Source organism: Solanum dulcamara, chromosome 4 (assembly GCF_947179165.1).
Source record: "Solanum dulcamara chromosome 4, daSolDulc1.2, whole genome shotgun sequence".
NCBI lineage: Eukaryota > Viridiplantae > Streptophyta > Magnoliopsida > Solanales > Solanaceae > Solanum > Solanum dulcamara.
The window spans coordinates 59,667,823-59,685,128 of record NC_077240.1 but is presented as its reverse complement, the minus strand read 5'-3'; positions in this window follow the sequence as shown (position 1 = coordinate 59,685,128).

Sequence of the window (17,306 nt, the reverse complement as noted above, 5' to 3'; positions counted from 1 at the left end):
TTCATAATACATTATGTATTAATCAAGATACATAAGATCTTACTTATTTTTCGTTGTTAAGGATCCATCAATTTATGCCTTTTATGTTGTTCTTGATATATAAGGTCAAAACAGTGTCTCATATCAATATACACAAGCTCAATATGTATGTTTATTGGTCATGCACCTAATACATAAGTTCACTACGTATCATATATTTTAATGTATCTTATGTTCTGTTTTCATAAAGCCAGATAGACAATGTATCAGGTACTAGTTGTATTTATTCAATTGTTCTGTCAATGCAGGGTTGAAGTATGTCATCAAAAAGATCTCTTCCCACTCTTTGAGATTCGACATTTCTTACACCGCTAATTTTATTGAATATTTCAAATCATCAATAGGTGAAGAAGGTATCCAGTTGTTTAGGCAAATCATTTTTGGTCACTACCTAAATATGCCACAGTACAATTTTCAAGGTCAAATTATCAAATGTCTTTTACTTCTTGAGATGGAGCAGAAAAACCTCAATGAATTACACATTCATCACGTTCAGAATAACATACTCCAATTATCGATTAAGGAATTTTCTATCATTATCGATCTGTGATTCACTAGTAATATCAATGAATTTCGATATCCGAATGCACCCCCAGTAGGTTGTTGTCTAAATATTTTTTTGGTGTACAAATGGGTTTAAACAAAGGACGTCTAGTACAATGTTTCTTGATGGAAAGATGGGAAAACAATGAAGACGTTGTTCAAATGACCATTCTATACTTCATCCAGACTTTTGTCTTTTCTCAACTAGGTGATTCACCTATACCTGTTGATGATTTTAGAATGGTAGAGGATGACAAATACGAGCAGTTCTCATGGGGTCAAATCGCATTTTCCAAATTGATGAATGATATGAGGTAAGAATTTACTATTGCTTGCGGCATGACATACGCTCTCAAATGTGCATCTCAAGTTCCTTCTGAAATTATTGTAAGAGTGGGTAATCATATACCCATAATTCTTAATTGGCATGTTGCTGCGGTCAAGCCCAAATATGAGACCTTTATGGCTAGAATTGTCATGCTCCAAAAGGGTACCCTAGGCGTGGCCGACACTCGGAGATTATTGCTATCCCCAAGCGAACTACTTAGTCTGATTACGCATTCAATCACTCAGCGGAAGATTCTACTCAATAGATAATTAACTCAAGTGGGCATTTAAAAACATCATCATTAATAAGTAGATAATAGATTGAAAATACTCAAAGTATAATGTAACTCAATAATGAAATTATGGTTTAAAAACAAACTTTGAAGAAATTCTTCTACTCAAACTCTACTCTATCTATGAAGCCTCTAACTGACTCATAAGAAAATTCTGAGACAAGTCCATGGGTACCTCAAAGAACTACGAAATAATAAAGGAACGATTGGAAAGAAATGAGCTTCTCCGAATGCAAAAAGGTCTTACCAAAACTAGAGAAGTATATCCTCAATGATACGTCTGTTGATGACCTCTAACACCTGTGTCTGTATCATAAAATGATGCAGGACAAATGACTTTAGTACGTAGAATGTACGAGTATGTAAAATAGCTGAAAGGAAACTTACTCAACTCAACTCAACTCAACTCAACTCAACTCAGAGGACTTACTCTGAAATAACTCAACTCAATAAAGCATGAAGTAAAATAATACAAATGCTTTAAATAATATGAAGTAAGAGATGCAACTCAATACATAAAAATATAATATTGTACTCTTAGGGAGTTTTCTAACAAACAACCATCACTTATGAGTTAATGATGATATAATGCTTAAAACTGACATTGCTGCAGTCGTCCAATACCTTGCCAGGGAAAAAGATGCTCAAACTCATGGATCCAATATAAAATTCCTCTTTTGGGACAAGAGAGGCTTGGCCTCTATCCTACGCTGGCTACTTAGTTTATACGCTCACCCCATATCGGTGCTCAATACTACTCTGAGGATATTCTATTATGCTCATATACAATATGTGAGAGAATTCACTCAATTTAGTCATTTAATCTCTTTAGGACTTTAACTCAAGACTTAACTCATATCAACTCAAAGAATGCATTTAAAGCATAACTTAATGTCACACTCCGAGAGAATACTCTAGGCGTGGCCGGCACTTAGAAACTATCTCTGGCCTCCGAGAAATCACTTGGTCTTATCACTCATTCGTTCATCAGCGGAAGACTTAAGTGAAAATAAGAATACTTATGTGGGCTCGCCATCATCAACATCAAATAAAAGAAATAATCCTTAGAAGAAGTAGTTTCAAAGGAGAACTACTCCAATTACATCATCAAACTCTGTTTATGAAGCCTCTAACACTATCAGATGGTGCCAATGACATGTCCATGGCTACCTCAAAAGAAACATAATACTCAACAATAATAAAATGATAAAGATTTCCTCAGAATACAAGAAGGACTCACCATATAGCTGGAAAGTAATGATCTTCAATGATGCGCCTGTTGAGGATCTCTAATACTTATTTCTGCATCATAAAATGATGCAGGTCGAATGACGTCAGTACATGAAATGTATGAGTATATAAAATGGCAGGAAAGTAAGGACAGGTATCAAGAAACTCCTCTCAGGAAGACTCAGCTCAGAACTCAACATCATCTCAACATCAATATGTAATGCAAGTTTAAAAATAATAATAATAAGCCATGCTTACTCGATTGGGAGTTTCTCTAACTGACAACCATCACTTATGAGCTAGTGATGATACAACGAAGCGATGTCGTTGCCACATCCATCTTATACCTTGCCATGGTAAAGGACATCACTATCTTGGATCCAATCATCAAAGTCCTCTTTTTGGGACTTAAGAGGCATAGCCTCCATCCTACGCTGGCTACGTAGTTCTGGGGTTTGAGTCAATTAAACTCTTACCCAACTCGGTGCTCAATACTACTCCCAAAACATGTGCTCATATTAAACTCATCATCTAGTCTCATTAGACTTTGATTTAAAACATCAAACTCATCTCAATACATCATCATCATTACCTTTTCATCAAATCTTTATACTTCAAAACATCTTACTCAAAACATCATTTAATCCAAAGAATCAAATTCATTTAAACTCAATACTTTTACTCTTTCAAAACTCAATAAAATACATATGTACTATTAATTCAAATCACTCTTTTGTTAATGCCTATTAAAAGCCAACATCTTTACTCAAAACACGCACGAACATCAAATCTATTAAGGTTCATGGGAAAGTAGCCACGAGCAATAATTCTAATAATATGAAAGATAAAAATAATAATAATCTTAATGTATAAATATATCTAACTCAATAGAAGAAGAATCACCTCATTTAGAATTCAAGAATTAGGATAAAACTAAATTATAACTCAATTACGATAAATTTTAATTTTGGCTCATGGATGAACTCAATCCAATGCTATGAATATCCTTACATACCTGGAATCCGAAGCTTTATTTTGAATTAAAGAACTCAATGGACACTCTTGAACCCCTAGCCTTTTCTCCTCGTCGGAGCATTTTAGTGTACTACCCAGAGTATAAGAATCACCGAAATAGTATTTCCATACTACTAAAAACTAAAACTATATTTGAGAATGAGTAAAGAAGTGTATAGGGAGAAGAGTTACTTGAGAAAGCTTGACGAATAAAATAAGGAAATAAGGTGGTTATTTATAGGTGTGGAGGAGGGACCTAACAATAAATAAAAATAATTACAAAGAATGATCTTGAAAATTCAATGGAGGATTGTGATGTCATTGGTGATGTTTAAATGGAGGACTATTGATGCCATGGGTGATGTCAGATTTATCTATATGTTTTCATGGTTGGTGAGATGAACTTTCTTTTAACAAAATACCCTTTTTCAGAGCTGCGTTTGAACAAGATAACTTCCTAATTAGGATTTGGTATCTCATATTAATTGTATCTCTAGAAGTTTACTTTCATGTCATTAAAGAATCAATCAATTTGGAGAATTCTACCGGGAGATATAATTTTTCTTCTACAAATACTCTATTTTGTCACAAAACCATGTATTACAAAAATTAATTTATTTGACCTACTTAGCCTTTGAATCTTAAGAAATGGTCTCACAAATGTTGTAGATAATGACATTGGGGTTATTCAAAAATTTGAATCACCTAATTTGGACTATCCTATTAAAAGGTATGCCCAAAATACAGAAGCAATATCATTTTCGTCGAGAATTGAAACACCACACACAACATTTTAGGGGGTGTTACAATATCTCCCCCTTGGGATCATTCGCCCTCGAATGAAGATAAAACTAGGGGACATGAATAGCGAATATCATTAAGACATCAATTTCTCAAAAACTCCGATACTTAAATTCTCAAACAACACATACTAAAATAGTCAATGACTCAAACTCAAGAATACACATCGACTCAAAGGTAGAAGTAAGGAATATTACCTTGAACATCATCCTTGGAAGGCACAAATAGACGGGGATTTTTAGTCTTCATATCTTATTCAGCTTTCCATGTAGCCTCTTTAACAATTGATTCGCCATAGGACTTTGAAAGATGCCACTTCCTTAGTTCTTAATTTGCAAACTTGACGATCAAGAATCTGGACTAGAATCTCTGCATAACTCAAACTCTCTTTTATCCCAATACTCTTAGTCGGGACAACAAGTGAAAGATCTCTCAAGTACTTCTTAAGCATAGAGATGTGAAACACGGGATGAATATCTGCTAATTCTGGAGGTAACTCTAATTCATAGGCTATGTTAATAACCCTCTTTACAATATGATAAGGACCAATGTAGCGGGACTAAGCTTTCCTTTCTTTCCAAATCTCATCACACACTTCATGGGTGAAACTTTTAAGTATACCCAATCATACACTTCGAACTCTAAATCTCTCCTTCTAACATTAGTGTAGGATTTCTGGTGACTCTAAGCAGTCCTCAACCTCTCTTGGATGGTTTTTACCTTTTCCATAGCTTGGTAAACCAAGTATGGTCCAATCAAATCATCTTCACTAAGTTCGAACCAACCAATTAGTGATCTACATCTCCTCCCATATAGAGCTTCATAAGGAGCCATTTGAATAATCGAATGGAAGCTATTATTGTATGCAAACTCAATAAGAGGTAAATGATCATCCCAATTACCTTTAAAGTCGATGACATAGGCTCTCAACATATCTTCCAAAGTCTTTATCGTATGCTCTGCCTGGCCGTCTGTCTGCTGATGGAAAGCAGTACTAAAGTTCACTCTTGAACCCAAACCCTTTTGAAATGACTTCCAAAACTAAGTAGTGAATTGAGCTCCCCTATCTGAGATGATAGACAAAAGAACTCCATGAAGAGTAACAATCTCTCTAAGATACAGTTTGGCATAATCCTCTGTAGTGTCCGTAGTCTTAACCGATAAGAAATAGGCCGATTTGGTCATCCTATCCACAATCACCCTAATAGAGTCATGCTATTTACGGGTTTGCGGTAAACCGGTAATGAAGTCTATGTTGATCATCTCCCACTTCCACTCCGGGATCTCTAATTTTGAGCCACTCTACAAGGCTTTTGGTGCTCAACTTTAATTTGTTGGCAGTTTGGGCACTTAGACACAAACTCTGCTATATCTCTCTTCATTCCACTCCACCAGTATACTTCTCTCAATTCCTGATACATCTTTGTCGAACCTGGATGGATGGAATACCTAGAATTATGGGCTTCTACCATGATTCTCTCTCGAATGCCATCAAAACTTGGAACACATAATCTCCCTTGATATCTCAACACTCCATCTCCCCTTTTGGCAAAAGCCATTACCTTATGCTTGTGAACCTCATATTTCAGTTGAAGGAGAATGGAGTTCTGATCTTGCTTTCCTTTCACCTCTGCAACTAGAGATGATTCAGCTCTATTCCAGACTATTGTACCACCCTCAATAGAGTGAATAAGTTGAAATCCCAAACGTGCAAGTCTATGCACTTCCTTTGACAACTCCTTATTTTTCTCTTCCACATGGGTCATACTCCCCATGAATAACCTACTAAGAGCATCTACAACTATATTTGCTTTACTTGGGTGGTAGAGAATGCTTATATCATAATTCTTGAGCAACTTTAGCCATCTCCTCTACCTCAAGTTTAATTCCTTTTGACTGAATACATACTGTAAGATCTTGTGGTCTGTGAATACATTCACATGTACACCATAAAGATAGTGACGCCAGATCTTAAGAGAAAATACCACAACTACCAACTCAAGGTCATGAGTGAGGTAGTTCTTCTCATAGGTGTTAAGCTATTCGGAGGGATAGACAATGACCTTACCTTTCTGCATCAACACACATGCCAACCCAACTCTGTAAGCATCATAATAGATTACAAAACCATCCTTTCCCTTAGGTAGGGACAACACTAAAGTAGTAGTCAATCTAGCTTTCAACTCTTGAAAGCTTTTCTCACAAGCATTTGACCATTGAAACTTAGCCTTTTTCTGAGTCAGCTTAGTCAATAGTGAGGATATGGATGAAAATACCTCAACAAACCTCCTGTAGTAACCATCCAAACCCACGAAACTCCTTATGTCGGTTAGAGAGGTGGGTTTGGGCCAGTTCCTAACTACCTCAATCTTTTGATTATCAACTCAAATTTCATCACCAGATATAGTATGGCCTAGGAACACTACAGACACAAGCCAAAAATCACACTTCAAAAACTTAGCATACAACTCCCTCTCCTTGAGAGTTTGAAGGTCAATCCTAAGGTGGCTAACATGCTCACTCTTAATTCTAGGGTAGACCAAAATATCATTGATGAAGACAATCACAAACATATCCAGGTATGGCTTGAATACCCGGTTCATGAGGTCCATAAAACTACAAGAGTGTTTGTCAATCCAAAGGACATAATAAGAAACTCAAAATAACCATAGCGGGTTTGGAAAGCCATCTTCAGATGTTATATTCTCTCACTTTCCATTGATGTTAGCCTGATCTGAGGTTTATCTTAGAGAAGCATGTGGTACCCTGAAGTTGGTCAAATAAATCATCTATCCAAGGGAGAGGATACTTGTTCTTTATGGTGACCTTATTCAGTTGTCGGTAATCAATGCACATTCTAAGGGACCCATCTTTCTTTCACATGAATAGGACAGGATTGCCCCAAGGTGAGACACTTGGCCTAATAAATCCCTTATCTATGAGGTCTTTCAGCTATTTTTTTAACTCTTTCAATTCAGTGGGAGCCATCTTATAAGGAGGAGTGGAGATAGGTTGTGTATCAGGAAGGATATTAATACCAAAGTCTATCTCTCTATCAGGAGGGAATTTGGGTAGATCCTTAGGAAAGACTTCAGGAAACTCACTCACAATGAGAACTGACTCAAGAGATGGAGCCTGATCATTAATATTTTTAACTCAGACTATATTACATATGCATCCCTTGGTTATTAACTTTCTAGCCTTAAGATAGGAAATAAATTTACCCCTAGGCACTACAAAACTCCCCTTCCACTCTAAGATAGGCTCATTTGGAAATTAAAACTTGACAATTTGGGTTCTACAATCAACTGAGGCATAACAAGCATAAAGCAGTTCATGCCAAGAATCACATCAAAATCGACCATGTCCAACTCAACTAAGTCAGCCATGGTATTTCTATGATAGATTGACATAGTACAATCTTAATAGACCCTGTCAGCTAAGATAGACTCACCAACAGGAGTAGATACGCTGAAAGGCTCATGAAGACACTCAGGAAGGATCTCAAATTTACTAGCTAAGTAAGGAGTCACAAAAGATAACGTAGCACCCGGATCAAGTAATGCATACATATCAAAAGAAAGAACTCGGAGCATACCAGTAATAACATCGGGTGCATTCTCCTTGTCTTGGCGATTGCCCATAGCATACATACAATTTGTACCCCCACCTACACCTGAAGCTGCACCTCTCTGATTACCTCTACTTTATGGTGCTGCAGAAGAAAACTGAGCTCTACTACCTCTATCTCCCTGTCTCTTAGAAGGACACTCATTCTGGAAGTGAATTATCTTTCCACATCTGTAGCAAGTATTGATTCCCACATGACACTCTCCCAAATGGAGCTTCCCACATCTAGCACACGGTGTCTTTCCTCTAGAACCTTGAGCCACACTTAATTAGGACTGAGAACCCTGAGCTCGGAAGTTCTGGTGACTCAATGACCTTTGATTAGTTGTAAAAGCACTTGCTGAGGAAGGTGCATAATTAGAAGACCTCTTATGAAATACTCCCGGAGTATAATAATCATCGGAATAGTATTTTTACACTAGTAAAAACTAAAACTATATTTGAGAATGAGTAAAGAAGTGTATAGGGAGAAGAGTTGCTTGAGAAAGCTTGATGAATAAAATAAGGAAATAAGGTAGTTATTTATAGGTGTGGAGAAGAGACCTAACAATAAATAAAAATAATTACAAAGGATAATCTTGAAAATTCAATGGAGGATTGTGATTTCATGGGTGATGTTAAATGGAGGACTATTGATGTCATGGGTGATGACAAATGGATCTATATGTTTACATGGTTGGTGAGATGAACCTTCTTTTAATAGACCACCCTTTTTTGGAGCTGCGTTTGAACAAGATAACTTCCTAATTAGGATTTGGTGTCTTCATATGAATTGTAGATATAGAAGTCTACTTTCATATTTTTAAGAATCAATTGATTTAGAATAATCTACCATGAGATATAGTTTTTCTTCTACAAATACTCCATCTCGTCACAGCACTATGTATTGCAAAAATTAATTTATTTTACTTACTTATCCTCTGAATCTTAAGATATGGTCTTCACGAAAGTTGTAGGTAATAACGTTGAGGTTATTCAGAAAAATTTGAATCACCTAATTTGGACTACCTATGAGAAGTTATGCCAAAAATACAGAAGCAGTATCATTTTCATCGAGAATTGAAACACCACATACAACTTTTTAGGGGGTGTTACACTTAACTCCTCAACTCATCTTTTCTCTTTAAAATAGGTATAATCTCAACTCAGTGAATGCATTTAAAATAAGAATATAATTTAATTTCTCAACTCAATCTCAAAATAGATGTCTTAATGTAATAATGCTCAACTCCTTTATATTTAAAGTACTCACGCTCAAGATAATAATTAAGGAATTTCTCAAACTCATGCTCAAAATAATAATTAAGAGACTTCTCAAACTCAACTCTTTCTCAAACTGTTCCCCAATCAAAGGTGAAAATATTCACTTTTTAAACTCAAAATAATGCATAAAATAGTTAATACAGAACATTCACAAATCATTCTTTAATAAAACTCCATCAATGCATAAAATATATATGAAATCTCAATTAGGGTTCATATGAATACAAACACGAACCCACACTCTCAATAAGACTCAATTCAAGAAACTCATCAAAGAATATCATAATACATGTATAATAACACAAGGAAATGTATATACGAACTCAATAAGAATGATAGATAATCCAAGAACTCGATTCATGGAACTTTGAAACAAATCTCAACTAAGAAAATTCATGAAACTTTGAAACAAATCTCAACTAAGAAAAATGAAGATGTAGGGAACGTGGATGAAATCAATCCACATGGGTAGCCTTAGTACCTTGAAAGCTCCACAAATCTTGATGAAAAATCTTAACTTGATGAATAACAATCAAGAGACCTTTTCTTGAAATTCTTGGATTTATTTTCTTGGAAAACCTATGGTTAGGATTTAAGATTTCTCTTAGAGAATCATGAATAGATGAAGAAGTTTGGCTTGGAAATCTTGAAATCTATGAAGAAGGACTTACCTTTTCTGAAGAATCTTGAAAAAGAACCCTAACTTTATGCTTTCTTAAAAATTCTTGAGCGTTAATGTTTAGGAGTGAATGAGAGGGTTTTTAGTGAGGAAAAAATGATTTCTACATGTTTAGGGACATTAAAGTAACTCTCCAAATGGTTATAGGACAAAAATACCCTTAAAAAAATAAAAGGAGTATCATTCGGCTTAGGCAGTGGAGTCCACGTCCTCTTCGCATGGCGGATCCATCGTGGACTTCTGCCAAGATAGAGTGTCTCTAGTAAAACGGTCATAAATTTTTACTCCAAACTCCAAATGAGGCAAACTTGGTGGAGTTGGAAAGAGAACACATAGATCTTTAATTTGATAGTCATGGGACACTTAACCCTTAATATTATGAGAGATATGACCGTTTAAATTTGACCCTTATAAGATCTTATATGAAAACTTAATCGGTAAAGGATCTTAGAACTCGACTTGGTACTAAAGGTTTCTCATGACCCCAATTCACCTCAAATACAATTTAAATTCTTAGGAATTAATACTAAAATATATATACAATTAAAAATCATCAGATTCGGGGCTATACGCATAAGAATAATAACTCGGGTCTTAGCTTAAATTTTGTTTGGGTATAACAATATATCCTTCTTGGGATCATTCATCCTCGAATTATTACCAAGCTAGGAAATTGCACACGACACGAGTGCGAATCAAGAACTCAGATACTTAACACTCTAACAATCAATCCATCATTACTCAGACTTAAGAATACTCATCATATACTTAAACTCGTGGTGAACATCACTCTAAGATAGGAAAAAGGAATATTACCATCAATTACATCATTGGAAGGAACGAATGCAATGTAAGAACTCAAAGACTCAAGATCGTGAATGACTCACTTGATTACTCAAACTCAAGAAGGTACTATATCAGAGATAGGAATAGGAACATCACTTTCAACATCGATACTGAAGCAAAAATGAGAGGAAGGCTATAATCTCCAACGTTTTCATTGAAATTTCTCATAACTTTGGGAAAGAGGCTTATGAGCCTAGTATAAGAGTATAAAAACTATGAATTAAGAGAATGACTGGTAACTTTCGATCTTAAATACTCTTCTTTCCATATGCAATTCTTTCTCGGCTATTACTCATAACTCCCACAAGGATACATATGACTACCTTCACCAAGGCCTAGGACTCCCAGTCTAACTACATGCTCTTATTATATTCAAGCCTAATTCTAAGTCACACGGTACTACACATAATATAATTATGCTAATCTAGACCACAAGCTTCATGTTCTATACCTCTACAGGAAATTTCATCCCAAGTTTACTCTTTACCATTACATTCAACAGACCTCAAGTCCAAATTAAGAAGCACCTAATGCATCGTGTATTCATCTACATTCCATCAATACCAAATTCAAGCATAGTTCTATAACCATCCCAATACACTTACTTGAAAACTTTACAAGAGGAAATCACTAGCCTACTGCAATCACTCACATAACGACAACCACTCATTCAAGCCTTATTCTAGTCACTTGATAGCTTCTTTGAAGTCAACATCACGTAAGAACTCTCATATCTATCTTAGTATCTCTACATCCACATTTGCATTAACTCCTACCAAAGGGCACAAAAATATACTCTTACCTATCTATTGAACACAACAAGATCCCATCTTGCTTTTCCTCCACATCTATAACCTCAAGTGGAATTAGCACACCATAACTCTCACCATAAGGAACACTGTCATGCCCCGAGAGGGTACCCTAGATGTGACCTGCACTCAAAGACCATTGCTGGTTCCTAAGAAAACTACTTGGTCCAATCATACATCCGTTCATATCAATCAATCAGCGGAAAGTTAAAAATAAAGAAATAATTTAGTGGGCAATCCAAATCAATGATTCTAACTCAAGAAAGAAAGGCCATGGTCCAACAAATCAACTCCAATCTTTGTCATTTAAATTAGTTTGACAAGAATAATTCAAGGAAAGAAAATACTCAATCGACCCATCACTATCTAGTCTATGAAGCCTCTATCACTACTATCTAATTGGTGCCAATGACATGTTCATGGCTACCTTAAATCAAAATAAAAAGGGCTAACTCGATGCAAGAATAACATAAGTGGTGTCCTCCGAATATAGGGAAGGACTCACCAATACGCTGAGTATGTATAGATCCTCAATGGTGCTCCTATTGACTATCTCTTAAACCTGTCTCTGCATCATAAAATAATGCAGGTCCAAATGGATGTCAGTACATGGAATGTACGAGTATGTAATATAGCAGAATGAAACATACCTCAAGGAAGAGTAACGTTGGTTCAAATGTCTCAACTCAGAAACGTAAGAGAGACTTAATCAAAGTGTCATAAGTCTAAAGTAAGGATACATTTTTAGACAAAGACCAATCGTATACCATACAATCCAATCCAATCATGTACAATACAATTCAATAAAATTATTTACAATTCGATCCCATCCAATCACATACCACTCTATTCAACCCAATCACACATCATTCTATTCAATCCAATTCAATCGTACACTATCCGATCACATATCATTAAATCCAATCCACCACATATCACCTACTCCAATCCAATCATACACAATCCAATCATATATCATCCAATCCAATCCAATCATATGAAATCAACTCAATTAAATAGATATGCAAATTAAAATTATGCAATATTTTACAATTCAACTCAATCATCTACAGTCACAATCAAACCAATCATATCAAGCACAATCCATTTAATTGGGAGTTTCTCTAACCGACAACTATCACCATATGAGCGAGTGATAGTATAACAAGCCGATGTTGTTGCCACGTCCATTCATACCTTGCCAGGGTAAGAACGAATCAACAATCATGGATCCATAAACAATTAAGTCCTATCATGTCAGGACAATAAAATGGGAAACATCCGACTTTAACGGTTCGATCTCATGGGAAGCATCCGACTTTAACGGTTCAATTCCCTTCTACATTTGGTGGCATAGTTTATTGGTTTGAGTATGGACTATACTCTTACCCAATTCGGTGCTCGATACTCCTCCCAAGACTCAATATGCTCATAGCTATCAAGTGAGTAAAATACTCAAAATACTCATTTAGTCTCATTAAACTCCTTCAAATTAACTCATTTAGTCTCATTGGACTCTTTTCAAAACTCAAATCAAATCTGGCCTCATTGGACCTTCTTTCAAATCGACTCATCTCAAATCATCAAACTCTTCTCTTTAAAATTGATACAATCTAAACTCAATCTCAAAAATTGATATTTTAAAGCAAAAAATGCTCAACTCATTTATACTCAAAATACTCGTATTCAAAAATAAGAACTTAAGAGACTCTTTTAAACTCAATTTATGCTTAAACTCTTTCTAAACCAAATATGAAAATAATCACTCTTTAAACTCAAAATAGTGTATAAATAGTTTATGCAAAAATGTTCGCAAATCATTTATTTAAAACTCCTTCTCAAAAGATCATTTATTTTTAAAGTGTTCATAAGACTCCGATCAAATTAAATTATGCAAATCACATATCACATAATCACATTAGACTCCAATCCACTTCATCACACAACATCCTCATCAATATAACCCCTTCATTCACATCATCATCAAATATCATCATTCACATCATCATCAAATATCATCATCCACATCATCATCAAATATCTTGCTCCAAAATCCTTATTTAATTCTATATTCCATTTATAGAAATAAAAGTGATATTCTATCTCTACCAATATTTCGTTTTTTATGCCCTTCACATTCATAACTATCCCAAAATTCTCATATAACTAAAAATCAATTTCATCAAACTCATGCAAAAGAATACCTTATTTTACTATGAAAATAATTTTTTTTTTATTATACATAAAAACCATCAATCTCGTCCTCAAGATAAATTATGACCAAAAAGAAATCTCATCTTGGGTTCATGTGAATGAATATATGAATACATACTCTCAACAAAGTCAACTCAAGAACATCATTAACACATTTTAGTAATATTCTATAGTTTAGGAAATTTCAAGAAAAATCTTCATAAAATCTTCAAATCTTTCACAATTTCTATCCAACACATCTATGGGCATATGAAAGAATTCAATCCATATTTTAGGTTAGGCTTACATACCTTAGAGTAGATTTTGAAGAAACCTTGTTGTTGGGTCTTCAATGGGAAGCTTGAATCCTTGAATATTTTAGGGCAAATCTTGTTGGAGATGATTTGAGAGAAGAGGGTGAAGGTTAGGGTTTCTTTGGAGGTGAGGAGGCTGAAAAAATAAGCCTAAAATGTCCTATGTTAGTGTATATATATTTAGGGAAAATGTCCAAGTTGCCCCTCTTCAAAATCTAAAAAACTTGGCGAAAAATCTTGCTGGCATTATAGTGGCGCATCACGCCACTGCAGCGCCAAGCCAAAATAGGTTTAAAACCCTGTATATCTAATAGTGGCACATTGCGCCAATGACCAAACTACTGAGGATGTCATCTGGCGCTATAGTGGCGTCGGGCAGCACTAGAGCGCCAAGCCTAAATTTCCTACAGTGGTCGCCTAGGCCTGAAATTCCTGCAGTATTAGTCTGTAGTAACATGGTCATAATTTTTGACTCCAAACTCCAAAAATTGAAATCTTGGTGGTGTTGAAAATAAGACTCAAAGACCTTTAGTTTGATAGGTCGTGGGACACCTAATTCATTATATTCAAGGAGATATGGTCATTGGAAGTTGACACTTATATGAACTCATTCGGAAACTTAGTCGAGACTAATTCTTTGGACTCGACTTGGTGTTAGAGATGTCTTATGACCCTAAACCATATCTAATACCCTTAAAATACTTAGGAATTAATCCTAACTCATATATAAAATTACAAGTCCTTCGGTTCGAGTCTACACATACGTGAAGAAATGTTCGAGTCTTTGCGAAGAAAATTCCGGGGTGTTACAAACACCCACTCTCTCTTATATTCCATAACTCATATACTTTCATTAACATCTCTATCAAGACTAAAAAGGAAGAATCACTGAAAAAGTTAAGAGCAAAAGGTCATAAGCACGATTCATTCAAGAAATTCTGATATGGAAACATCCATAACTAATATGATCTCTCTAGTCTTTCAGGGCAAGCTCAAGTCATGTCTCGGGTAACATAGGGCTAAAAATTCTTAGATTCATGAGACAATTAGGATTGATGAATGAAGTTATCAATTCTCATCCTCGAACTTAGCATGGATATGCATCAATATGGGGGTTCATCAGTTTAGGCCATCGGTATGATGCCCATACACACGACAAGATTAGAGTATCACCTCGACTGAAGTATTAGGAATATGTGAGATGGAAAAACATCGATGTCTCATCTGGGTCAACTCAACTCATCACTTCTTAAAACTCAAGAGCCACTTTGGTTCATTACCTTATTATCTCCCACTTAGCTCGTAGGTCACTACTCTGAGTCTGCAAACTAATTCTCTACACTTATCTATAAGCACACTGCTCCATACAATTGAGTATCACTATTCACAAGTACACTTAAACTCTCCGATTATACTATACCTGAAGATACCAAACTGCTACTGGGGGCCTCATTCTAAGATACTTCCCTTAACTTCCTTTTATCTTTTAGGCATATTTCTATACTTGTTGCTCTTATTGGAGTACACATCGACTTTCTCTAACTCTTATAATCTAACCTCTTCTCTTTAGCCTGCTAACACTCATCTTCTAGGTTCATATATTCCTAACTTAGTTGAAGGAAACTTGGACTATAAAGAAGACTCATCATTATCTATATCTAACCCCTTCAACCCAATTCTTATGGATACTTTATAAGACATAACTCTTACCTCAACCTTCTCCCCATTAGCAACTAACAAATATTAACTAGGCACCAATAGCAAATCATAAACTTAGAGCCTCATATAACTATATACTATCTTGGATACACATCTTAAGCCTGTTGTTACCTAATGACTTAGCCACATTTAACAATTTTCATCTAAGAGCCACATACACCACACTCATAGCATCATACTTCTTGCATGTCAATATCTTAATTTCTCACATACGCTAGGCCAAGCCTACTAGAGCAAATCTCAAAACCAACACTATCACTCTTATAGTGCTATCCTTTTTCGCAATGCTCTTCTAAAGTTAAAGCTTAGTGACTAGTATTAAACATGCACATCCTCACACTCCTCGTATACTATATTTAATTACAACTACTAGGTAAAATTAATAATCATTAGACCACTTAAAACCTCATGACAAGAAATTGATCCTTATCTCACAGTCTGTCTAGTTTCAATCTATCACCATATCTCCCTTCACAACCTGAGTACTATTTAGCGATTCATTACACCTCCTCGCTTAATTATGCTTATAACTCAATGAATATCCTGGGCTCTCTCTTCAAAATCATAAGCCTAGCTTAGATCTATCAACTCATAACTACTCCTCCCTTCCGTTCAGCCTATACTTGGTCTTGACTAACATAATGACATCTCAACATAAAAACCCCATCTAGGCTCAAGTTCACTTTAACTCATCCTAACTAACAACTCTTCCTCTACCTTTTATCATGAAGTCTACATGATGCTTACTACTCTTTGATCAAAATAAAAGAGACAACTTATAAACCCATAACTTACCTTATAGATACCTAACTCTACGTACATGCCTCAATCAACCACCATTCTCCCTATTTGGTTTCTACTCCTCTAATTCCATCTTTTTAGCTCTAGGATTATTCTACAAATCATAGCTTACCTTGCCTCAAATCACATTACATCGGATGGTGATACTAATTATTTAGAGACATAACTTTCCTCTCGAGGGTAACATCTGAAGCAAGGTTTTAGAGAAGAGAGTATGGAATTACATCTTGGTCTAGCTCAATGCACGATTCATATAAATAAGGGTGCATTCTTTCAAATCAATAGACTTATGCACACTAATTGGCTCCTCTCAAGCCTAGTGCAGTCTTTTTACACTTTGAAATTTTTTATCAGAGAGTAACTCATCAATAGAGATCTAAGTTTACTGTTCCAACCACTTTGAGTATGAGGGGTAGTTGAACAAATCTAAGAAACACACAAATTTAAATAAGTTTCTTAGAGAACAACTCTATCGCATGATGTAGAATTTGAAAGAAGGAAAACTTTTCTTAAATGTATATAGTCCCTCATTTATAGAAGTGGGCCCCCCACAACCATAAATAAGATCCTACAGATACGGATTCATAGACACCCTAGGACACTTAAACTCTGTACTTCGATACCAAGCTTTTCATGCCCCGAGAGGGTACCCTAGGCATGAAAGGTACTCGAAGACCATTGCTGGCCTCAAGCAAACCACTTGATCTGATCACTCATTTAATCACTCAGCGGAAGATTCGACTCAATAGATAATTAAATCAAGTGGGCATTTAGAAGCATCATCATTAATAAGTAGATAATAGAT